At 55.7% G+C, this 16,133-nt stretch overlaps 1 protein-coding gene across 5 annotated transcripts in view; it reads left to right on the plus strand.

Moving 5' to 3' along the window:
* The first annotated feature begins 4,557 nt into the window (after positions 1 to 4,557).
* PTPRF (protein tyrosine phosphatase receptor type F) overlaps positions 4,558 to 16,133 on the plus strand; it is an 84,438-nt gene continuing 72,862 nt past the window's right edge. For 2 of the 5 annotated variants that reach the window (XM_069588938.1, XM_069588940.1), the window contains exons 1-2: positions 4,558 to 4,753; positions 11,580 to 11,656. The gene's annotated coding sequence lies outside the window, so the exon portion shown is untranslated. The remainder of the gene's footprint in view (positions 4,754 to 11,579; positions 11,657 to 16,133) is intronic. The other 3 variants (XM_069588936.1, XM_069588939.1, XM_069588937.1) reach the window with 2 other exon arrangements.

Below are 16,133 nucleotides of genomic sequence, written 5' to 3' on the forward strand. Positions count from 1 at the left end.
GCATTAGCCAGGCTTTTGCGTTCCAAGGCCGGAGCCTTTTGCCTCCCACTCAACACCTGAGATGGTACACAGTTTTGCGGTGCTGGCGTCTGAGTTCTTTCTGACTGGGCTGAGAGAGAGAACACTACCGAATCATAGGGAGTTGGTTCCCCAGCATGGAAGAGGGGGCAGGAGGACAGGTGTTCCCCATCCCACTCTGGCATGCTCCTCCCACCCCAGGAAAATGACTATGTGTGACTGCAAATACCAAGGACTAAGGGCTGCAACTTTGAGGGTCTGTGAGAGAAACCCCCATAAAGAGCCAGGGGTGGGGGAGTGACCCTGCAGATGGGGCACAAACACTGGAAGCCCCAGGGCAGGGACGGCTGATGTCTGCAACAGCAGCGCTGGCCTGAAACAGACCTCAGGCTTTCTCCTAAAAGAGGACCACAGACTGAGCATCTTTGGGGCTGTGTGAGCCCCTCGGTGTTTTTGGATCACTGGAGGGAGGTGAAGGAGAGCTGTGAGTGATATGGAATTCTCACAAATCTGGTGGGTAGAGACTCAGGCTGAATTTAATTTGATTTAGACCCACTAAGAGATGACTAAGAGCTGTATTTACGTCATGAATTGGAGCAGAACGTCCAGTGGGCCCAGGACCTGGACAAAGGGTGAACAGTGAGTGGGAGCTGACATCTGGCTCTCCCCTCACCCTGACCCCCTGGGGCTGGAGCCCGGCAGACACAGACCTACCACGTGGTAACACTCGGCCTTCACAGATGAGCACAAGGACGTCCCTCCCCGCCAGGCCCAGGAGCAGAGCAGTAGGTCAAGTCCACACGGACCCCAAGCTCAGAGTTTGGCAGTCGGGACCGAGTCTTGGCTCCTCTCCTTCCAAAGTGCTCAGGCACACGTAGGCCCAGCCACCTGAGGTTCTCGTCCACTTGTGCCCAGGGCCCAGGCCTCTGGTTCTTTTACCTCGGCCTTGTGTCTAGTCCCAGGCACTGGGCATGCTGAGGTCTGGGCCAGCTGCTTGCAGCCACTCTCATGCCCCACCTCAGCAAACGCCCGACCCACGTATGGTTCTGAAAGACAGGTGAGCAAGGGGCTGGAGACCAATGGTTTGAGGTTCTGAGAACCCTGTGTCCCTGAGGGGGTTGAAGCAAGAGCCTGGTTGGTGTAGCATTGAGTGGGGCTGCCAACTTCAGCCACAGGAGAGTAAGGCCCTTGGCCCATAGGGCTTTCCAAGTATTAGGTTCACAGACCAGGCAGTGCTGAGCTCAGGGAACTGGGCTGTCAGAGCCGCAGACCCACTGAGGCCCAGTCTGAAGGCAATAGGTCAGCAAACACCACAAGCCCCTCTCAGGCCAGGCCAGGCCGACAGAAGCCCCAAGTGTGGAAGAGGTCTGCAGCTTGGTCAGGGAGCCTTCCCCACCTGGTCACTTATGTCTGATGGCCCCTGAGCACAGAAGGGGAAAATCTCTCTTTTCATTCCTTTAATAAAAATATACTGAGCAGCTTTTGTGTATCAGGGCCCAGCACTGGCCACTGGGATGTGGCAGTGGACAAGGCAGGCTCCTTCCTCCTGCCCTGTCCTCAAGGAACCCCCACCTTTAAGGTGGGGGGACAGACACAGACACTAATGGTGGTGATATCCAGGATTTAGAGTTTGGGCAGGCAAGACCCAACTCAGCAAGAGGTTAGAGGTGGCTCCCTGGAGGAAGTGATGGCTCCAAATAGGTACCATTGTTTCCAGGGTACTGACCCCACTCAACATAGAGTCTTCATAAATACATACACACACACATACACTATATATATATATATATAGTGTATGTGTGTGTGTGTGTGTGTGTGAGAAGCCACTGTCACTGACTGACATCTTTTTTTAAAATATTCTTTAAATTTCTTTGGCTGTGCTGAGTCTCAGTTGCGGCATGCAGCATCTTTTCAGTTTTAGGCCCATGGGATCTTCAATTGTGGCATGTGGGATCTAGTTCCCAGACTAGAGGAACCTAGAGCCCTAGGTTCCCAGGGCTTGAACCTAGGCCCCCTGTATTGGGAGTTCAAAGTCCTAGTCACCAAACTACAGGGAAGTCCCACAGAGTAAGTCTTCAGAGGTGTTTTCTATGACTATGTGTGAGAGATTTCTGTGTGAACTGAAGCCCCAAAGTCAAAAGCACTCTATCTCTGTCTCTTTCCCATCTCCCCCCCTCCCCCTCATTCTCTCTCCATCCCCCACTCCCGCTCACCTCCCTTGGGATGATCTCTAGCCCCTTTCTATATTTCAGATTTTACAGGTTGCATTAGATGAAGGTGCAGGAGGGAAGATGCCCTGTTTCTGGCCCAGCGACTGATTGAATGAGGTGCTGCTGCCTGAGATGGGACTGCTGGGGAACGGCAGATCCGGGGTGGGAGAGACAGTGCATTCAGTTTCCCTGACCAACTGGGGAGTGGTCTAGAGAAGACTCTTGGAAATACGGGTCCCGCACTCAGAACATTGCTTCCCTGGTGGCTCAGACAATAAAGAACCTGCCTGCAATGCAGGATCTCTGGGTTTGAGTCCTGGGTTGGAAAGATCCCCTAGAGAAGGGAATGGCAACCCACTCCAGTATTCTTGTCCAGGAGACCCATACCAGGGAGACAGATTTGGAAGTCATCAGCATTTGGTTGGTGGTGGTGGAGACAGTCCATGGGCAGAAAGCAAGAAGGGACAGTGTAGACAGATCCTGCGAGGAAAAGGAGATGGTAAAAAAGAGACTGAGAAATGGCAATCAGGGAAGGAATATAGGCCACTGAAGCCAAGAAGAAGAACTGTTTTCAGGAGTCAGCAAGGAGCAGGCATCACTGGCCAGAAAGTATACCTTTTTAAATTTAGAAGAAACCCTCCCCCGAAGCCTAAACTCACTCCACTTCTGAAAAACAGGCCAAAATGTCTAAAGATGCACAAAACTTGCAATACCTCCTCCACAGGACACCAAAATTATCAGTGAATAAAAAACCACAGACTAGGAATGTTCATTTTTGATCCGTTTGTCATCTGGAATCTGGATCTGATTGTTTGCCCAGAATCACTCCCATCCCCTTCTCACACACGAGGGGGCGCACACACACCGCTTCTAAATTCAAGTCCTGGGCAAAAAGCAGGCAAGTGAATTAGGTGGTAACCAGAACTCCACTCAGCTCACAGCCCCAGACCCCTCACCTCTACCTCTGCCCTGCACATTACACTGTGCTCCTGGAATCTAGGTGCTTCAACAATCTCCAGACTTTATCTCTCACCTGACCCCCAGACTCACAGAGATATCACAGAGACCCCACAGATCAGAGAACCCATAGGGGTCCTCATCTGACATAGGCAGTCGAGGTAGGCTCCCCATGTTTCATGAGGGTGGCAGTTTCATGAGGAGAGGGCTGATGTGATATGGACTGCACGGTAGGTCTGAGATCAGAGGCTTTGGTGCCAAGGTGTGGCTCTTGTTTTGGAGCTCACCAAGTTCCTATGAGTTAGAACCTCTAGTAAATCTGTTGGTAAGTTATTGGTTTAGCCAGAGATTTATAGGGTCAGCATTTAAGTTTGATATGAGGAGTCAGAAATTCAATACTGAGGTTTATATCAGGCTTGGAGGACACTATCAAGTGCTGAACTAAGGGCCAATTCAGGACCTGACTCAGGTCCACAGTTGGCATTGCTGATTTTGGGGTGCTGGCCAGCCTCAGGCTGGGGTTGATATAGGGTCAGAAGAGTAGAGAGTGAGTATGGGGCTGCAGTGGATTTGTGTGGAGCTTCTACAAGGCCAGTCTCATAAATCTTAGGTTCCAAGATTACCACTAGAGGTGAGTCAAGTTAGGGTCTTAAATGGGCCCTCAAATGGACAAGGTCTGAGGTCAGTATTTGTATTAGGGTCCTTTTCCAGGGACTCAATCCTAGTTCACAAAGTGTGTTGGTATTGACCTGGGGCTGGGACTGCAGTATTAGAGTTTTATGGAAAGGCTTGGGGTTCACAAAAAAGTGCTGGGTAGCTACCATAGCAAAGTAGCTATCGTATTTTAAGGTTCACACAGGGATTGGGGCTCAGCATTGGTACTGGGGTCCATTTAAGGACCAGGGTTGATGCTGGGGTCACGATCAAAGAAGAGGTGATAAAGGGATTTTAGCCTAAGAATTGGAATTTCAGTTTAATAAAGGGGTTCAGATTAAAATTACTACTCGAGCCAACTTCACGGCAGATTTGGGGGTTTGGACTTACTGTTGAGTTGGGGTGGGTCTGGGCTCAATAGCAGGTTCAGATCTCTACGGAGAGAAAATGGGGTCCTAGAGTAATATCAGGTTCACATTTGGATTGGAAGCCTCTAGTAGGATCCGGACTTCATATGGAAGTTTGGGTCTGCCCATGCTTATTATTGGGGTTCCGGTTCTGTACTGGGGTCCGGGTCGGTTTACACGCGGGGTTGGGTTGCGGCCTCGGGCCTACGCGGCCCAGCAGCTCTACGAGCGAGAGTGCACGAGGGGAGGGGCGGCGCCGGGGACGCGCACGGCAGGGGCAGGGGCGCGGGCGTGGGCGCGGGCACGCGGCTGGAGCTGGCGCGGGAGCGGCGGAATCGGTGGCGGCGGCGGCAGAGGCGGCGGCTCCAGCTCCGGCTCCGGCTCCAGCTCGGGTGGCGGTGGCGGGAGTGGGATCCGGTGGCGGCGGCGGCGGCGGCAGAAGAGGAGCGGGAGCAGCGGCCCCAGAGGCTTGGGGGGACATGCGGACCGACGGCCCCTGGATAGGCGGTGAGTGACCCCCGGGCCCCCTTCCAGTTCCCTCCGCATCGGTCCCTTCTCCACTCCCCCGCCCTCTCCCCGCGTTCGCAGAGCGGAGCTGGGGGCGGTCCCGGGGGGCTGGGGGCGCCGCTTAGGCCGGGCCGCGCCCCCACCTGCCGCGCCCGCCGCCTCGGCTAAGCGCCCCCACCAAGCCCGGCGGCTCCTCCCCGCGTTACCCCGCGGCAGACGGACCCCCCCCCCACCATCGCCCTGCCGCCGGCTGGCTAGCTCCCTGCCGCCCCTCGGCGCCTTCCCCTTTCTCCGCCTCGCCCCCTCCCTCCCGCCGCACCTGAGCCGCAGCCCGCGCCGCCCCCCTCCCCCCCGCCCAGCGCAAAGTTTCCCTTTTGCGTTGGGGCTCCCCCTCCTGGGTCCCACCTCGTCTGCCCCCACCACCGGCGCGGACACGCTCCGGGGGCGGCCCTCAGCCTCCCACCGCCTCCCCAGCTCCGGGCGGGTCCAGGCCGCGCCCCCGCCCCCGCCGCACAGGCGCCCCCTCCCAGCCGGCGGGGGATCCGCAGCCGCCGCGCCCCCGTCTTGCTCGCGGCCCGGGCGCACGTGCCGTCCCGGGGTGCGCGGGGCGCGAGTTTGGAAACCCCCACCTCCCCAGCCCCCGCACCCAGGTCGCCGGCGCCGGCTGGGGAGGCGCTGGGCCGGGCTGTACCCGCCCCTCCCCGGGTGCAGTGACCCAAAGGCCCTGGGACGACCTGTCCCGTGAGGACGTGTCCACTCGGACCCGCTCCGGAAAGTTCACTCAGTCGCCGCCCGGCGTCCCGTCCCGTGTTGGTGTGCCCCGGTCCTCATCGCTGTGCCCACGATCCTGTCGCGGCTTATTTCTCCTTTTCCCTCCGTGTTTCCGTCTCTCTACGCCCTTCAAAGCCTCTGTATCTCTGTCTCCCCGTGTCGCGGCCTCCCACTTTCAACCCACTCCACCCCCCAAGCAATCCCGGGGTCTCTCTGCTGTCTGCGACTCCCTCCGGGTCTCCCTGCTCTCTCGCTGGCTCTCTGTGCTCTTTCTCCCGGCTCTCTGTGCTCCTTGCCGGGTCTCTGTGTTCCTTCTCTTGGGTCTCTCTGTGCTCTTCCCGGCTTTCTGCTCTCTCCTCCCAGGTCTCTCTGCTCCCTCCCCCATCTCTGGGTCTCCCTTCCCGGGTCACTGTCGGGTCTCTTGGTGTCTCTGTCTCCCACGGACTGGAATCTCTGCTGCCCCTTTGCAGAGACCCAGACCTCCTCCTCGTTCCTCTGGAATGCTGCCCCTCTGGTTCTTCCACCCTAGGGTGGGGGAGGGGCTAGTTTTTCTCCTCTTTTCAACACCCCCCACCCCCCAGTGCAGGGCCCCCAAGTTGGAACAGGTTGATGGGTGGGTGCCGGGTACCTGTCTGAGCTGTGAAATGGAAAGGAGGCTGCTGGCAGGAGTGGGGGGTAGGGTCCTCTGGATTCCCCTGGGGGCCCCGGACGGGGGTGGGGGGGGCAGGCCTGGGAGTCTGGACTGCGGAAGTGTTGGTGATGAAGACTCCCCTTGGGCTCCCAGAGTGACCTGGTGTGGGATCTGAGCAGAGAATCCAGAGAAGTGCATTGGGGTGAGAGGCCTGGAAAAAGATCCAGGGCTGGTGCTTCCAGGGGGATCCTCAGTGGTGAAGGATCCACCGAAAAGGCAGGAGATCTGCTGAGGGATCCTTTGAGAGGCATATGGCATCCAGTGGGATCCAGAGCAAGGTTCTGTCAGAAAAATCTCAGGAAATTCTGTGTTTGGCTCCTTATTAACTCGCTTCAGGGAGCAAGAAAATCCCAGTTTTTCACTGATGGTATGAATGAGCCTAGGGCTTCAGGAAGGAATAGGTGAGCCTCCCCAAGCACAGCCCCCCAACCTCCGCAGCCCCAGCCCAGGCCACACACTCACACCCCCCTGTTTCTACACTCAGCTCACCCTCCCACCCCCACCCCCACTCCATATCCACTTGTCTCCCCAGTGCCCTCTCATTTGCACACTTGGGCCTGCGCAACAGCCAGAGCTCCAAAATCTGCTGTGTTTGCACGCCCATGTCCCAGCCTGTGTTCTTGCTTACACTCTCACTGCTCCCCTGTGCACAGCCTAGGAAGGGTGTGTGTATACGTGCAGCCTCATGCTTTCTTGTGCACACATTTTCTCATACATTTTTGCTTGCTCAGTTTCCCCTTGTCATTGGAGACATCTCTGTAGTTCTGTTTTCTCCTTGCTCTTCCTCTTCCCTCTTTTCTCCCTTTACAAAGAAAATAGTTTTCATATAATTTCTTCTTCTCTCCTTCCTTCTGCAGCTCCTGGCCTCCCCTCTGGTCAGCCTTGTGCACATAGTGAGCGTGTGTGTGCTGTCCCGGCTTCTAGGGGAGGAGGCGAGGTTTAGGCTAGTGAAGCACTTGGGGAGGGGATTTCGGGGAGAGGGGGAGCGTTGCAATAAGAGCAGCCTGGCTGCTTTCCTTGGGAACTGTATTTATGTGCAGCAAAATGCCGGCCTTTGCTCTCTGTGCTCCCTCCAGTCTTGTTCTCGTCAGTCCTGACTGTGGAAGTCCAATACACTTAGCAGGAGATAGGACCCAGACTGCTTCCTACAGAGGCTGTGACACACGCTACAGCCCCTCCACTTTCCAGTTTGAGACCTTGGGGATCCCGTTCTCCCTGAGTCTCAGTTTCACTCCCTATAAAATGGAAGAGGTCGTCCAACCATAGCTGGTTGCGAAGGCTGTCGTGGGAATCCCCTGTGTGGCAGTGTATCAGCAGCAGTGGCGATTGCTTCCGGTGTGACTGATACTGCTGTGTGCTTGGACCAAGCTTGCAGCCAGGGCCCTGCCGTTGAGAAGCTCATGGTCCCTGGGGGAATAGGCTGCATCATGAGAATGCAGAGCAATTCAGTAACCTCTTATTGATTGCTGACTCTGTGCCAGACTCTGGGCCAGGCACTTTCAGCTGGGCTGCCATGCTTCCTATGGGACTAACTGCTGTGTAGAGGAGGCAGCGCCCTTCTTAGAAACTGCTAAGGTTAAGTCCAGCATCAACTTCACCTAAAGCAGCCGCCATTCTGAACTGAGGTTGGAAGATTGGAGGAGTTCACCACAAGTTCAGAGATCAAGATGAGATGAGTCCCAAAGAAGACCAAGAAAATGGGCTATCTGAATTGGGTTTTGAGGGATGAATAGGAGTTTTCCAACTGAAGAAAAGGCACTGCGAGCAGGGAAAAAAAAGTATGTCTAAACACCCAGAGGTTTTATCACTTGTGGCATGTTCGGAAATAGAGCAAATCTAATGCCCTGTTAAGTAACTATGACTTTACTCTGAGAACACAAAAGGGAAACACCAAATAATTAAAGCTTGAATGAGAGGGAGGGGTATGTGGAATGTGCTGTGATCAGATTCATGTTTCCAGAAGAGGATTCTATGGCTGCGGGAAATAAATAGAAATAGGGTACCCAGTGAGAAGAAGGGTGAAGGTAAGTCAGATGAGAGAGAATGGTGGTTTGGTAGCATGGAGCCATTTAGAAGGCACACATTTATTAGGACAGGATGATTTATTGGATATGGGAGTGAGGGAGAGGAAGGGGTCTAGGTTCCTGGGAGTGACTAGATAGGGCTTTCACTGAGCCAGGGACTTGGGGATGAAAGGTGGATTTGGGGAGAGGCAGATAATAAGGTCATGGTTCGACCTGTTGGCCTTTGAGATGCTTGGAGCATTTGAGGGTGGGATGAGGGGGTCTTTTAGGAGGGAGATGTGTGTGAGAATCTGGAGCTCGCGGGAGAAGTGTGAGGAAGGATGGAGAGTTATATGAGAGCGTGTAGAGCTGTGCCCAAGAGAAGACAGCCTCACTGGTAAAAAGTGCAGACACTAGTTTCAAACTGCTGGGTTCAAAACCACTTAATAGCAGTGTGACCTTGAGCAAGTTGCTTAACATCTCTGAATTTGTTTTCCCTTTTGTCAAAATGGATATAGCAGAAGTCCATATCTTGTGCGGTGGTTAGAAGATTGAAGTTAATATGCAGAAAGGGCTTAGAATAGGGCCTGGCATCTAGTAAGTATTGCTGTCTCAGTGTTAGCAGTTCTTATTGTAATAATCATCAAAGGGAGCGGTGCAAACCCACCCGATCAGAATCACAGTGGGAAGGGCTTTTAAAACTCTTTGGGCATTTGCTCATCTAAAGTAGCTGCAATTCTGAGCTTTGGTTTGCAGGCTGGAGAGTGCCTAGCCCTCAGCCCTCAGCCCTCATGCCATCCCTGGGATCATGTGTGTTGCTCAGGTGTATCTGACGTTCAGGTGGGCTAGTGTGAGAAGACTTGAGGATGAAGCCCTGGGGAAGAGACGTTGGGAACAGGGGGAAGGGGAATCTGAGAAGGGGCAGCCTCAGCGTGTTGGGTCCCCTGTCTCCCCACCTGCCCTGGCCCTGGGCCTCGGGTGAGGTGTCTGCCTCTGAGGTCCAGATGCACCCAGACTCTGTCCCCAGTGTTCAGATCTGTGAACAGTGGTTTTGGTTTCTTGGCAGTGTTGCAGCTGCTTCCGGGGACTGTTCTGGTGCAGCCATGGGGGCTGCCTGGGAGCCGTTTGAGAGAAGTGTCTGTGCTCCTCCAGACTTTAGCTTGCTTCTGGTCCTGCTGCCAGGCCGGCTTCCAGACTTGGCAAATGACAGAGAGCCCTGCCAGGGGCCAGCCCTGGCTTGGTGCCAAGGCCTGCTCACCTGATCCTGGTCACAAATGCCAATCTCGCTCCTGAGGCCTTTGTGGGTGCCAGCTGGTGATTCCTAACTTGGGTCCGGTACCAGCCAGGCCCTTTCTGAGTAGCTCTCCCGTTGGTCTCCTGGGTGTGCCCGGCAGCCCTGGTTGATGCTGTGTCTGGGGTGGTTCTGGGAGCTCTGCAGGTGACCCTGAGGGATGATTCTGATCACTCTCTTAGGTTGTTTTGGGCACTGGTGGTTCCAGGTGCTGTTCTAGCTCTTCTGGAATCCTGTTTGTGCTTCATGGTCTTTTCACGTGCAAGGTTCTCTGCCTGCTTTGTCTGTCCTCTGACCCACCTCCAGGCCATTCGGGGCATATCCCCCTCTATCCAGGTGTGGCTCCTGCTCAGCTTAGGTCCAAGCACCAGGCCCAGGGCTCCTGATGTGGCCTTGGGCATGGTCATAGTGCAGCTGGCTTGGGGGACCCTCCCCATTCTCTGCTTTGGACTCTGCCCCAGGGTCTCTGAGCAACGGCGGAGCTGACAGCTTCACGCCTGGCCCCAGTGGGCATCCCCAGACAAACGGGCCTTTGAGTTTGGGACATGGAAGCTGGTTTGTCTGGCCAGACCCACCTGGCAGCCTGTGTGCTGGGAGCAGGGGCCACAGGGAGCTTTGTGGAGAAGCCGGTGGGCTGAGGGCAGGAAGCGTGTGACCGTCCCAAGGCCCAGGGCTTTGGGCTCTTGGGGGAGGAGGCAGTGGAGGTAGGAGAGGATGTGAGCTTCAGGGTCAGCATGAATGGTCCTGGGCTGGCCAGGCCTGTCTTGGACAGTTAGGATGGGCCTCCGGCCTGAGGACATCCCCTGTGTTGCAGAGGTGGTCAGTCTCAAGTGAGGCTGATTCCCAGGTGCCAGGTGTTGGAGGTTGGCCTTGGGGGCTCCCTGACCCAGTCCTATGGGTTTGTTTGGGGAGGAGCCAGGGTGGAATTGCCGTGTGGGGCAGGATCCCTTTGTGTGTGGCAGTGTGAGACCAAGGAGAAATGCGTGCAAGGTGCGGCCCAAGTGGCGTGGGCAGCGGGGAGATGGCTGCTGAGCAGTGGGGAGGGGGCTGTGAGAGCTCTGGGCAGGTCAGACCCTTCCCTCACCCAGGAGGGGATCCACGCCAGGTAGGGGGTCAATAATGGTTCCAGAAGGACGGGACCAGGCCCTGTCACTGTGTGTGTGCCAGTGGAAGAGGCATCCAGGGGCACACCTTCATTTTAGAAATTATAGAGCAGCACAGAGTCAAAAATAAACATTGCTTCTGAAGCTTCTTTGAAGGCTCCATGGATGCTGGTGCAGTTCTCCCCAGGTTGGGCTGTTTTCCGTGAACTCATTCACGCGTCCATCTGCCCAGTCAGCGTATATTGACAGAGCACCTACTATGCGCTGGCCTTCTGCTGGGAGCTGGGGACCTGGAGCTGAGCCGGCACGCACCAAGCTTATTATGGTTATGACTCAGCGGCCACTCAGCAATTGTGTAAATAAATAAATCATCACATCTGTGGTCACTGCTCTGAGGCAAGGTCCAAGTGTGTAGCCTGGGACATCCTGGAAGGCCTCCCTGAGAAAGTGCCCTTGGCTCTGAGAGCCGAAGGATCACTGGCTAGAACAGGTGGGGAGTGCAGTCCTGGCAGTGGAGCAGGGCACAGGCAAGGCTGAGAGACTGTAAGAATATGGCACGTGGAGGACCAGAAGAGGAAATTGTCAGGCCGGCTGGCTGGCAAGGGAGCATGGCCAGGTGGGGCTGCAGAGGTGGGCGGGCAGAACTGCTGTGCTGGAAGGTCACGCTAAGGACTTTGGACACAAGTTTTTCTCCTGAGGTCAGGGGCTTGGTCTGTGTTGTTCACAGCTCTATACAGGATGCCTGGCAAAAAGGCTGGCGCATAGTAGGTGCTCAGGAGCCTGGAAGGGGTGAGTGAATGAAGCGAAGAGATGGGCATTTTCACTAAATGGAGATCGTCCTGCTTGAACAGTCCCGTAACCTGCTTTTTCCGCCCTTGCGTAAGCAGCACATTTTGAATGTCTTTCTGTGTCCATACATGGTCTGCTGTGGTGCTGTTCTCAATGTTTCCTCTTTCCCTCTTTCCAGGAAGGAGCGGAGGCCCCGGTGCCCTGCCCTCAGTGCTGCTTGTCCAAGAGTGACTGGCGTGAGTGAGCGGAAACCTGGTGAGTGTCCAGCCAGGTAGGGGCACGGAGGGCCAGGCTGGGCAGTTCAGACTTAGACTCAGACTGGTGGAGAGCCACGAAAGGATTGTCGCTAGGGGACATGGTGATGCAGGGTGGGTGTGGCAGAGAGGTAATGGAGGCCCAGACAAGGAAGGCAGCAGCGGCGGTGGAGAGGAGGGATCCGAGTGCTATTTAGGGAGGCCGAGTAGACAGGACATGGTGCAGGGTTGAATGTGGGGCAGGAGGCGGGGGCCAGGGGAGGTGTCGCGGATGGCTCTCGAGTCTCTGGCTGGAGTGGGTGGTGGAGGTGGCTGGGGAATGATATACAGCTTGTCAGCTGCTGTAGGTGTGAAATAGACTTCAGGGTAACATTGCAGGACTTCCACCAGGATCTCTGTGCTTCCCATTCACCATGTTTTATAGAAAAGAGTGTTCCTGTTGACTGTAGGTTGTGGAAGAAAGAGCAGGATCCTCACAAGATCTGGGGCCCATCCTTCCATGTCTCTTTGGAATCGACTTCTCTCTATCTGCTAGAAGCCCAGAGCAGAGTTGCAGGGAATGAAGTTGGAGGGTTTGGTTGCAGTTGAAGTGTGTTGGGCCTTGGATGTCAGACTAAAGACTCTCCTGAGCGCGATATGAAGGCACTGAACATTCTTAATCAGAGAACCTGCATCCGCACATTCATCCGCCCATTTTCCCATTCATGAAACATTATCTGCATGGCTACTGTGGGCTAAAAGCAGCAGGCAAAGCTGAGGGCCTTGATCGGATATGCATGTCTATAAACTGAAGGGAGCGTTGGTTTGTGTGCAGGAGGGGCTGGAAGGGAGTGACCAGAGGCAGGAAGCCCACTGAAGACATGGGTGCTGATGAGATCTTCCTAACGTGGTGGTTGTTGGGATGGAGGCAAGACACATTCAAACGTATTGACCAGCTGCATAGGTGGGATGAGGGAAAGGGAGAATTTGAGAGGCCTGACTGGCTTGGGTGACTGGTCACGGTGGTGCTCGTCACTGAGCTGGGGACCTGGAGGAGGGGTTAGGGAGGATGGGCTCCAGTTGAGTCTGAGTCCTCTGCAAGTGCCCTGAAGGCAGAGCCCATGACTGTCCTGTTCATCACCCTGCCTTCTGGCTCAGGGCCCAGTAGGCCCCCCTGGACAGTTCTGCATGATAGCCAGTGAAGAGGTCTGTGGAAGAAATGGGTTTGGCCTAGGGAGGGGAGGAAATGAGCATGTATCGGGCATCTGCTGGGGGCCAGGCCCTGTGTGTGGTGAGGTGGGCTTTGGGTGTCTGTAGAAGATGCAGGGGCAAGGACGTGTCACTGGCCTTGGAAAGGCCAGCTTGGGAAAGGTCAGGTTGGGAGGGTGGGTATGGGGATACCCATCACCTGTCCATCCACCTGTTGTGGGTCTGACTTTCCTGGGAGCCCAGTCTCACCAGAAAAGGGGCCTGAACATGGAGCCCCTCTGTCCTCTGGGGAGGGCACTTGCTGATGGCATATGTGAAGGGCTAGGACTAAGGTGTGCTATGTGGCTGGGCTTCTGGAGGCAAGACTGACTGGGAGGGGGTGGGCAAGATGCCTTGAGATCCAGAGACCTAGGTTCAGCTAATGTAAGAGTCAAGCATACCTGGGGTCTTGGGGCTGGGTCATAGGGACTGGGTTCTGGGGCAGGGGCCAGGGCAGGACCTAGGGGACATCAGGGAACGATCTTGCTGTCCACAATGGGGTTTCTCAGCCTCAGGACTGCATTTTGGACCAGATAATCCTTAATTTTGGGGGGCTGACCCGTTAACTGTAGGATGTCCAATAGCATCCCTCCTTTCTTCCTACTATGCCAGTAGCACTTACCCCCTCCCCCATCAGACAACTGTCTCTAGACGTTGCCTGATGTCCCATCGTGGGGCAAGATCGCCCTGGATTGAGAAGCACAGGTCTGTGCCACTTTTTGCTGCCTTCTCTGTGTGTACAAATCTGGAAAACTGAGGAGGGCCACTCAAGGAAGATCCGCATTGTTCGGCCACTGGAACTGAGTTCTGGTGGGTGAGTAGGCGGCTGGGCCAGGGGAAGGCCTTTCTTCCAGTAGAGAGAACAATGAGTGCAGAGGCCTGGAGGCACCACGTTGGTGAACTTTAACCGAGAGGAGGCTCCACTCCCCAGAGGAAGGAGGCCAGAGGTCTGGTGGCCTAGGAGTTATAGCTAGGAAGGTGCCTCTGCTGGCCCCTTGGTCTCCTGCCCCCAGAGCTAAGCCTCTGCTGGAGCTCGTGCCTCCCCCAGTGACTCTGGGACAGTCTTCATAGGCTCGCTGTCTGCTCACAGAGGAGCCTGAATTGCTGAGGGCTGCCCGGAGAAGGCAAGGGCACCCCACTCCAGTACTCTTGCCTGGAAAATCCCATGGACGGAGGAGCCTGGTGGGCTGCAGTTCATGGGGTCGAGAAGAGTCTGACAGGACTGAGCGACTTCACTTTCACTTTTCGCTTTCATGCATTGGAGGAGGAAATGGCAACCCACTCCAGTGTTCTTGCTTGGAGAATCCCAGGGACGGGGGAGCCCGGTGGGCTGCCGTCTATGGGGTCGCACAGAGTCGGACAAGACTGAAGTGACTTAGCAGCAGCAGCCAGGGGGTCAGGATCCCAGCTTCCTGGGGAAGGGGGGCTGATTCTGGCTGTGCTCCTAGACCCTGACCAACTAGCTGGAGGAGCAAAGGCGGCCTGCTGCCGGCTGCCTCCTTTCTCCGGGCCGAGGTCACAGTACGGCTGAGACTGATTTATTCCCGTCTTAATCTGGTGGTTGGTTTGGTGAGAGTTGGAAACACGTTGGTTTTCCCTTCTCAAGAGTAACAAGGCCTGTTTCCGCCTCCGCGGCCGCTGCTGCAGTGCCACGCGGTGAAGTGTCCGGGACGTGACAAAAGGGCTCGGTTAGCTGCCCGCCGGTGAGAAGATGAACAGCTCGCGGCGCTGCCCGCCCTCACATTCCTCCTGCCCAGGCGCTGGCCTCTCCCCTTGGCCAGCCGCTCCCTGGGGCCCTGCATACCCCTCTTTCTACTAACGTCCATTCTGGGGCCCCAGGCCCCCCTGGGAGCCAGGGTCCTGGCCCAGGGAGGAAGTGGGGAGGAAGCTGTAGGAACAGGTGGTATTTGGAGACTAATTAATATTTGTGAATAATAACACGTGCCCAAGGGAAACAAATCAATCTGTGTTTGCATATTCATGAGGAGGCCTCGGAATGATCCCAGCTGTTCTCCAGCCAGGGAACCCCCCCACGCTCCGCCGCTATGGCCGGTGTCACATGGTCTCCCGGGGGCAGCCCCCATTGAGGCCGGCACGGGTGGCTGGCTGCATGGAGGTGGCCTGGCTGTTTACAGGCCTGTCCGAGATGTTTGTGTTCGAATCCTGTGGCTTGGTGTGGTTCCTGCTCCTTTCTTTTTCCTCACAGCAGAGATCCCCAGGCTCTTCAATTTCACAAACCAGTACAATTTCCAGAAGGACTTGGAGGCCAGACATGGGGTTAGCCATTTTTATTTTGCCAAAGTAAGGACATTATTAAAAAATAACTGGTATCTGCTATCCCCCATCACTTCCTGTAAGAAAGGACATTTTAACACCAAGGACAAAATTTCAGAATAAAGGACAGTTCTTCCCAAGAAAGGGCAGTTGGCAGCTTTACGCTGATGTAGTGAAGGAAAAGGATATATGAAAACCATTCTGAGTGTAGAAAAATGGCATCCAGTGATACTGTACAATAGCATTCAGTACGGAATTGTTTTCCTGCCCAAGTGTGTCAGTTGGTAGAACCGATGGTCCGCAGTGCAATCCAGAGACGAGCCGAGTGTGCAGGCGCTCAGGCTGTGTTTCCATCTCGGCCGTTGAGAGTCCAGACTTGCCCAGCCATGGGCAGAAGTGGGCACTCTGCTCTTAGCGCCACTGCACTGAATTCAGAAGGTTCTCAGCCACCCCAGCCAGGCGGGCGTCAGTCCGCCTCCCTGCTCCCCTCCTGCCGTCTCCTCCCAGGTGACCCTGGGCACCCTGGAGCTGGGGGCAGGGCCAGTGTCTAGACCCGGGGCCTGGGACTCTGATGGGACTTCAGCGCAGGGCCCTGGAGCTGGGAGCGGCCTGCACCGCCTGACACTGGGGTGGGCTCTGTGCCGAGTCGGGGCGGAGGCAGCTTGCTCATACCGGGAGCTGGTGAGGGAGAAGCCCTAGCCGGGACAGCTATGTGCTGGCCAGAGTAATTCCCTGAGAACGTGTCTGTATTTTGTGTCCCCATGCTTCCCCATCACTCTGGGTGTCCCCATGTCCGTGGAACTGCTGGGAGAAGCTGTCTAGGAGGGACTGTCATCTTTTCAACGTCTTCACCTCTGTCTATCCTCTTTCTGCATCGGAGCAGTGTCCTTGGCACTCCAGACCCAGATACACAGGGCAAGCCAGGAGTCCCCTCATCAGGGCCAGTTGTCTTTGTTACAGTGGCAGTGGGCTCACCA

The sequence above is a fragment of the Ovis canadensis genome, chromosome 1 (assembly GCF_042477335.2).
Source record: "Ovis canadensis isolate MfBH-ARS-UI-01 breed Bighorn chromosome 1, ARS-UI_OviCan_v2, whole genome shotgun sequence".
Taxonomy (NCBI): Eukaryota; Metazoa; Chordata; class Mammalia; order Artiodactyla; family Bovidae; genus Ovis; species Ovis canadensis.